General features: G+C 52.2%; 1 long non-coding RNA gene across 8 annotated transcripts; it reads left to right on the top strand.

The window, feature by feature from the left end:
• The first annotated feature begins 811 nt into the window (after positions 1-811).
• LOC105235389 lies at positions 812-8,400 on the top strand. Of its 8 annotated transcripts, none has more exons than XR_004618890.1 (4): positions 812-3,338; positions 3,891-4,660; positions 4,905-5,001; positions 6,077-8,400. It is a non-coding gene; the product is annotated as an uncharacterized LOC105235389 (long non-coding RNA). The 8 variants fall into 8 exon arrangements; XR_002141692.2 differs by adding an exon at positions 5,743-5,912 and having other exon boundaries at positions 814-4,660; positions 4,905-4,993; XR_002141690.2 differs by adding an exon at positions 5,743-5,912 and having other exon boundaries at positions 2,558-4,660.
• Positions 8,401-8,938: the final 538 nt, after the last annotated feature.

Consider the following 8,938-nt stretch of genomic DNA (forward strand, 5'->3'; position numbering starts at 1 on the left):
GCTCTTTGCAAGGCCTGGAGGCAATGGGACAGCTAAGGTTTGCTAGAAGGAGGTGGGAAATTGGATAGGATAGGGGGCCCTCCGGGAGAGGGGAGGGGGTGGAGAGATGGGGGGACTGAGCAGCATCCTCGTGAGAGCACCATTGACTTGGAAGGTTGGTGAGGACCAACACAGTCACAGGACTGCAGAAACGGCAGACCGGGCTCTTCGGAGGGGAAGAGGTTAACCAAGGTCACACAGCTGCCTGCGGACGAAGCCAGGCTCCCAGTTTGTGTTCCGCAAGACGAATCAGATATCCTGAGAGAACAGGGGTCTTGTGTGATGTGGGGTCAGAAGAGAATTCAGATCCCAATGTGAGGGGAGATGGACAGGGTCTGGCCTGTGTTCCTCTGCCTTTTGCCACTTTGTAGGGCTCTGTGGCCGTGGACCTTGGTTTCCGGAGCCCTGGCCAGGAGGTGTTCTGGGGCGTCTCTAAGCATCGGGCCCATGGCCCAACGTAGGGCCCAGTGAGGGGCATCCCCACTGGGCGTCTGTCTTCACTCACTTCACCTCTGGAGGCTCTTTTTCTGCACCAGGGACTTGAGGAGAATTTTAACTGAAGAAATACAGCTGCAGAACTTTCCCCTGGCTGATTGACAAGGTGTTCCCACCTCCCCATCTTGCTTTCAGCCCTAGAGAGGAGAGTAAGATGTGTTGACAGGTGGGTGCCTGTGGGAAGGGCAACGGAGGACATGGCCCCATCTCCGTCTCCTGCTTTCTGCCTTTGTTCTCTTCCTGTGTGTCTCCCACTATCTCCTTCTGTCTGTCTGTCTGTCTGTCTCCTCTCCATTCCTCTCCAGAGCTGGCCTGGCCTGGGGCTCTGGTTTCTGCTCTGGTCACTGGAGGCCCCCATGGCCCCCCGTCTCCTGCATTCTGCTGCCCCATCTCCCTGCCGCACCTGTTGCTGGATGAGGAGCTCAGGGTGCCCAGGGGTGGAGAACCCCAGCTGACCGCAGAGTCTAGGTGAGCTGGTGAGGGCTGGGGTGTCATGCTTTCCTCCCTTGTGGCAGAGCCAGGCAGAAGCTGCCTGCCAGGCCCTGGGCTATTTTAATGAAGTTATATTTGGGCCGATTGGAGGTTTTAAGCTCATGGGCGCAGGTTTCTCTGGGTTTCCTGTATGTACAGTGCACCCTGCCCACCACCAAGCTCCCCTTGTCCAAGGCGTTGTGCAGTGGGAGGGGTGGGGGCATAGGTTCTGGGACCACACTCCTGAGGTTTCAATCCTGGCCCCTCAACTTCTTAGCCGGGGGAGGGGGCTTGGGCAAAGCAATTTACCAGTTTGAGGCCTCACTTTTCTCACCTGTAAAATGGAACTGATAATTGTACTTAGCTCCTAGGATTGTCGTGAGGAATAAGTGAGTTCATACACGGAAGTGCTCAGATTAGTGCCCGCACACTTGTACTCAACAAATGTGAGCCACGCCGTTCTCCCCATCAGATCTCGTCAGCCATCATTGTCGGCAACAGCTAAGTGGATATTCCACTGCATGAACCAGTCCTCATGCCTGGCGGTTGTGGGGCTTCTGTGGTTAACAACTGTCTTTTTCTCTTTCTCCTTGTCTTCTGGCAACCAGCACTCTTTCCTGGGAGGGCCTATTCCATGGAGCTCTAAAGGTGGGGCAAAGCCTGCCACGGCCATGTGACCCAGGCTTGGCCAGTCAGAGAACCCCATTCCTCAGGCCACAGGGACTGCTCGGCTCTGGGAAGGTCTATAACCGAAGGCAAGCGAATGTCCTTTTGCTGCCTGATGGAAGATGATCTCCCATTCTTTGAGATCTCAAGTTCTAAGGATGTTGTAGGCTGGAATCACTAGAAGCCTCCTTCTCCAGCTGCATGAGGGAGGCTACCGTAGGAGAAAATGAGGTCTCGTGTCAAGACCAGTAGAAATAAGAAGAGAAGGGGAGGGGTGGAGAGAGAGAGAGCAAGAAAGGTACCTTGAATCCAGCCATGTTGGCACCCCTGTTCTGTGTGTGCTTACTGCTGAGCCCATTAATGACCTTTTGCACTTAAAGAGTTTTGACGTGGGTTTCTTGCAATTGAAAGAGTCCTGATCCATCGTGGGGCTGGCTTGATTACCTGGGAGGCCTGCTCTTGGGCTCACAAAACTCTGGCACACAGGAACTCAAAGTCTCCTCAACAGAGAACCCACTGATGAATTGAGAGGCAGAGTGGCTGGGTTGGAAACTTGGAGTCAGTGTGGATTCAGCAGAATATGCCCCTTCCTGCCTGGAGTGGTCCTTGAGCTGGGCTTGATTTCGGGGTCTTGGAGAAAGGAAGAAAGGAGTGGGCAAGACTTCCAGGTGAGCCATCAGCTCAGAGGAGAGAAGACATGAAATATATCAGAACAATAGTCTGGTTTGGCTAAAATGTCAGATCAGTGGGGAAAGGGAAACTGGAAGCAATGAGGCTGGAAAATTCTATAAAAGTCAGAGCAGAGTGAGTCTTGAGTTTCAGGTCTAGGACTTGGATTTTATGGGCTGGACAATAGGAAGTCATTGAAGTTTGTTTGTTTCATTTGCTTTGTTTTGTTTTTGAGTGGAAGTTGAAAGATTCAGAGCTGTGCAGAGGATGGTTAATATGTGGAGGCTGAAGTCAGGGCACTGGTTGGAAACCAGGTGAGAAATACTGGCAGGCTGGCATTGGATGGAGGTCTAGCATGGAGATGTGTATCTCAGTAAGTTGTTGTTTTTATGCTCAGCAGCCACTCTCACTTCTGGTAAGGACTTCCCCATTTTCCTTGGGGAAACCACCACTCCCTTGAACTCAGTCTATATGATCTGGGTGGGACCAACCCCTCCCCACCGCCCCCCCAGACCTAGGGCATGGCATGTGACCTTGGCCTAAGCCAACCCATATATCCATCCCTCGACCACAGTAAATGGTTCAACAATGGCCATGGGTCCCAGTGAAAGTCAGGCCCATTCTTTTTGTAGGATGAGTTAGGGAAAGGGAATTCCATTTTCTAGTGGACTCGTGCCTGAGGGGAAATCAGTCCAGAGCTTCAGAGGCCCCCAGGAGACAGAATGGAGTCACACAGAAGAAGGCAGAGTGACATACAGAGAGGGTGAGACCAAGTCCGGACACAAATTCCTTAGTTGTTTAAAAGATGAGTCAGAGATTCCCAGATAGGGAAGAGTTGGGGAGCATTCTTGGCAGAACTGGCTGGTGGCTAAAGTGAGAGAGGCCTCAGAGGGAGGTAGGTGGAGTCACAGGCTCTGGTGTCAACTGGCAAGTCCTTCAATCTCTCTGCCTCAGTTTGCTCATCTGAAAAGTGGACCCAGTGATGTCTACCTTGTAAGGTTTGTATGAAAATTATTGGCAGGACTTTTCTCCAAAGAGCCTGGCATATAATTGGTGCTTAAATAGTTGCTTTCCTACTGTTCTTTTTAGTGATTTATTATTACTTTTCAAGGCATGGAGGCATGGAGGGCATGGGGTGTGTGTCTATTAGTCATTTTTCAGCTGCAAGTAAAAGAAACCCAACTCAGACTGGCTTAAGGAAAAACAGAAGGCAATTGTTGGCTCACATATGAGTACAGTCCAAGGCACTAACGGATTTCAGGCATGGCTAGATGGAGGGGTTCACATAATATCACCAGAATACTGTTTATCTCTCCATCTTTTGCTGCTGTTTTCCATGGTATAGGTTCCATTTCAGGGGTGTGCTGGAGCCAATTGTAAAATTCGGGAATCTTACACAGTTAAATCATTGGTAGCGTGAAATTGCCCATGGTAGGAGTATTTGTATCATGGAAATTGGCAAACACTACAAATCAGGGCCTTTTTTATTTTCATTTTTTTGTGGGAAAAGCGCTAGCTCACTGGCACATGACTCTTCCATTCTCCAAAAGGCACTTCCGTTGCAGTAGCAAGATGGGCGCTTGCAGCAACTGGTTGTCATCCCGCCATCTCTGCAACCCAAATGGAAAGCAAGTACTTCTTCCCCAGGGATTCCAGCAACTGTCCCGGGGTTGGGCTCATTGGCCTGGCTCGGACACAGGTCCATTTATGGAATAGTGACTGGGGCCAGGGCACCAGGACACAGAGTATACTCATTGGCACATGTCTTCTCTGGAGCTGGGAGATGGGGTCGGCTCCACCTGAACCATGTGGATTGAGTGGGTGGGGAGGATTCACTTTATTGTAACAACCACAGAACCTGGCTGCCGAGAACGAGAACGGGAAGTGTTTATTGCTCACACATCTGTGGTTTGGCTGGAGGGCCTGGCCAGGCCCAGCTTGTCTGAGAAACTTCGCTGGGACAGCTCTCCTCCCATTCTCTGTTTTTCTCCTCCTGGGACCAGCTGATCAGCCCTGAATGTCCCCCTGGGGTGCTGACAAAGTCACAAGACAAGAAACAGTGATGCCCTTGCAAGGCTGAGGCTCAGACTGGGCACACCATCACTTCCGCCTCAATCTTTTCCCCAAAGCCACAGGACTGAGCCCAGAGCCAAGGGGTGGGGACATAAACTTTGTTTCTTTAGTGAGATAAACCATAAAGTCTGATGGTGAAGCATTTAGATGCAGAGAGGGGAGAAGGATCGGGACCGTTGAAACAACCTAGCACCTTCTCTAAAGGAAACCAGGCTGGTGTCATTAGCAGAAATGGAATGGATGCTGAGTGAGTATGAACAATGAATGTGCACTGAGGGTGTTGGGGGAGAGTGGGGATGGGTTTGGCTGTGCTGTGTGTGGTGGGGAGGGGAGAGGGCCAGAGGCAGGGCTGCTGGAAGACAGGAGGCTAGAGTGTAAGGTAAGGACATGATTGGAAAGGGCCTCCCACCTCTGTGACACCACTCGTGTGAGCTAGGTAACTGTTTTGGTCCTCAGGCTCAGGGGAGCTGTCTGAATTTTTGTTTCCCCAGGAGCAGACCCTGAGCAAGGGTTTGAGCGTACATTTATTTGGGAGGTAATGCCAAGACACAATGAGAAGAAAGTGGGAGAATGAGCCAAAGTATGCTGGTAAACTGGTTCTCTGAGGTTTCTTTTTTTTTTTTTTTCATTTTTGAGAGAGAGAGAGAGAGAGAGAGAGAGAACGTGAGTGGGAGGGGAGGGGTAAAGGGAGAGGGAGAGAGAGAATCCTAAGCAGGCTTCATGGTTAGCGTGGAGCCCAACTGGGGGCTCGAGCTCATGACCCTGAGATCATGACCTGAGCCGAAATCCAGAGTTGGGTGCTTAACCAGCTAAGCCACCCAGGCGCCCCTGAACTAGTTCTCTGAAAACACAAGACAAAAACATTATCGTGGTTGATTTCAGGCTGCCAACACGACACAGCCGAATGGGTTGGGAAGAGGTAGGTAGAGTGGGCTCTCATGGGCCGGTCCGACTGGCTGCAGCACAGCATGGCAAGGGACACAGAGGTGGAAGGTGGCAGCATCAAGCCACCTGTTACTTCAGCCACCAGGGCTCAGTACCCCTGGGGCCTGCCGGCAGTGGTGTGAGGCATACGCCTCTGCATTACCCCTGCACGGGCAAGGGCCTGGGGTGTTCCTTCACCGGCTCCCCATCCGCCATTGGTTCGGGCTAGTCCCCAGGGCTTAGTAATCCACAGGCACTTCCGGCCAGGGCTCTGGTGGCAGAGCCAGACCCTGGGGCTGGATGTTGCCAGTTGGGCCAGTATGTGTGGAACCAGTTCCTATTTGCTACAGAAGCTCTGGAGAGTTGCCAGCAGAGACTGAGGTCTTCCTACTGAATTCCTTACAGCCTCCTCCAACAGGCCAGCCTTTGGGGTCCCTCACCAGCTTCTGGGCTGTTCTCCCCCAGCCTGCTACCCCTTCATTGAAAGAAACGTTACCTGCTTCCCTCAGCAGGAAATGGAGTAAACATCTTTAACTTTTCCAACGATGCCATTTTGATGTTCTCTGGAAGTGCAGGTGTCTCTCTGGAATATTTTCAGATCTGTCTTTGTGGGGGGTGGGAATGGGATCATATTATGTTTACTTCTCACTTTTTCTCAGCCCCTCTGATGTTTCTTTCTTGGGGTCAGGAAGCCCGAAGAAAATTCTCTCTGTTGTGTTGTCGTTGTTGTTTTTAACAGCTAAAATCCATTCCTTTTTTGGAAACTACTCATTTTTGGCGATTTGCTGCATGCAGCAGACAGGGTGGACCAGCCCCACGTGGGACAGGCTCCAAGTGTCCCAGGAGCAACCCTGAGCAGAGGACCATTGGGAAATGGTGGATGAATCCTTCAGTTTTATTATTCCTTGGGTGGGACACGTCAGGCACGTCTCAGGGGTCTGGTTGGGACTGAACCCCTTTTGCCCACACCTGGAACCCGCTCAGTAACCCACCCTATATTGTCCACTTTCTCCTCCTGCCTCACCTCCCCACATCCCTACACGTGCCTCCTGGGACCATTTCCCTGATAAGCTGCTTGTACTCACATCCTTGTCTCAGGCTCTGCTTTGGGGGAGCTCAGACTGGGACACTCCTCTTGGCTTCTGAACTAGACTATCTGGTAGGTTTGACATGACGTCCGATGGTGTTTTTTGTTTCCCAAAGGGGCTCAGCAGGGCCGAAGAACAGAGAACATGAAAATCCAAACCCAAGGAGGCTGAAGGGGAAACATGTGCTGCGACCTCCCAAATCTGTATGTCCCACCCCCTGTCTCCTGGGCCCTAGACCCGGGCATCCTCCTGGATGGCTCCAGCTGGACCCCCAAGCTCAAAATGTAACTTGTCAGTCCTCCCCACCCCTCATACCCAGCATGCCTCCTCTCCTGTCATCCCTCACCCTGGTCTTGCCTCCCTATAGCCCCTCCTTCTGAAACAACCCTGGCCACGTTTTTCCCTTCTGTGAAGCCCTGACCGTGGCTCCCCATTGCCGTAAAGAGGAAATCCACACTCCTGGCCATGACCTTACAGGGCCCCGCAGGAGCCGCTCCCCATCTGGTCTGCGGTCTCCACGCTCGGCCTTAGGAGCAGAACTGCCTTCAGGTCCCGGCATCCACGTGCTCTTACCTGCAGGTCTTCGTGCAAGCTGTTCTCCCTGTCGCAACTGTCTTCCTCCCTCTTCCCCTGGCCGGCTCCGGCTCAATCCTTTAGGTGTAGCCTAAATGCCACTTCGATGGATTAGTAGCCTTGGAATTCCGGGCCTGCGCGTTGAGAGCCCGTCTTCTCATGAACCCCGGTGGTTACATGAGTCCCCTGAATTACGCTCGGTTACTTAATCACCCCTGCCTTGGGAAAGGCAGACTCTCCCCAAGCAGGCCCCATCTGATGTGTTCCTGGGCGCGTATCCCCGGCACCTAGGGCTGAAGCCTCTCTGTGATTGCCTGGCGGGTGAAGCAGGGTGTGAAAGGGTGACTTTTCTCCAGCCTGGCCCGGAAGCCTGTAGTCGGAGACCTTGGCCTTGAGCTCTCCAGGAGGAGACAGAACTTTTACTTGGTGGCCTCTGCGTTCCCCACGACATCTTCTTCAGGTCCTTAATGGGAAGAGAGGGGAGAGAGAGGTGGAGAGGAGGAGGCAGGGCAGAGAAGAAAGCAAGCCCTAATCCGTGGCCCAGAAGGAGTGAACATTTCCAACCTTGCCACATCTCTCATCTAAGTAGGTCACACGGAAGAACTCAGAGTCCCTGTCAAAGTTTCAGGCAAAAACAATAACTTGGTTTTGACCTTGCACTCTTCAAAAAGCAAGTTGCTGCTGAGCTCCAACATCAAACAGAATAAATAATTGTTTTTCTTTTTTGTTGTTATGATACGGATCATCTGAGCGGTTAGTGGTAAGCAAGCGGCTTTGATTCGATGCTGGCTCCCCAGCGCTCCGGCCTCTATATGTCAGCAGGCTCCTGTTTCCACCCCAGGATAGCAGAATCCCTTGATTAAATTCATATTTGTTTTAATCTTTCCCTGTGTCTGATCTCGAGCTCAAAGATGGTCAGGAGAAAAAGCTAGCTGCCCCGCTGCGGCCGCGGGGAGGGCCCGTGTCAGGCCCCACGCTGTTCGCTCTGTCCAGCGCGATAAGGCAGCCAGCCCACGGCGTCCTGTTGTGCCCACTGTGCCCGCCCTGGTTCCTGCACTGCCGGCGGCTGCCGGGACAGCCCACTGAGCCGCAGGGCCGCAGGAGCCGGCGGAGCGGGGTGGGGGGGCCAGGCAGCCGGAGGCGCCTACCACAGCCTCGGCTCGGACCCCGGTGCTGGACCCGCGGTGCAAGAAGTCTCTCTCAAAACTTTAAAGCTGGACATCTTCTGGATCTTCGGTGCACGGAGTGGAGTTTATCACCCTGCCTGGTTCATAGCGGACTGCTGTCATTTGTCTGTGTTGGACACCTCCCCACCTGCAAGCCTCCCCCCACTCCGCCGGCCTGGAGGCAGCCTTCCCGTGTGCTGGGTAAAATATCCTCAAATACATATTGTTGCTTTGTATGTGGACGTGCGTTTCTTTTTTTCATTGTGGGTAAAATACACATAACACAAAACTTAGCATTTTTAATGCATGTGACGTTAGTATAGAGGGGTGCAGCATTCTGTACAGTGTGGCGGTCAAGAGTAGAGGCTCTGGACTCAAATGGCCTGCGTCTAATTCCCAGCCCTGCCACTTGCTGGCAGTTACTTAGCCATTGGGTGCCTCAGTGTCTCCATCCGTGAAATGGGATGGTATATTCGTTCCTGCGTTGTAGATCTGTCCAGAGGATTAGATGAGATCATACTTCCGAAGCTCTCAGAATGCTGCCTAAATTCTAAATTCTAAATGCTCAAAAAATGTTAGCTGTTTTTATTACTCTGCTTCTCACTTTTGGTTTTTTTCTCACTTGGACCCGTGTGTTTGAGAATCACCCATGCTGCTGTACATACATCTGGTTTCTTGCTTTAAACTGTATTCCAGGGGCACCTGGGTGGCTCAGTTGGTTAAGTGTCTGACTCTTGATTTTGGCTGGGGTCATGATCTCAGGGTCGTGAGATC

Source organism: Ailuropoda melanoleuca, chromosome 12 (genome assembly GCF_002007445.2).
Source record: "Ailuropoda melanoleuca isolate Jingjing chromosome 12, ASM200744v2, whole genome shotgun sequence".
Taxonomy (NCBI): Eukaryota; Metazoa; Chordata; class Mammalia; order Carnivora; family Ursidae; genus Ailuropoda; species Ailuropoda melanoleuca.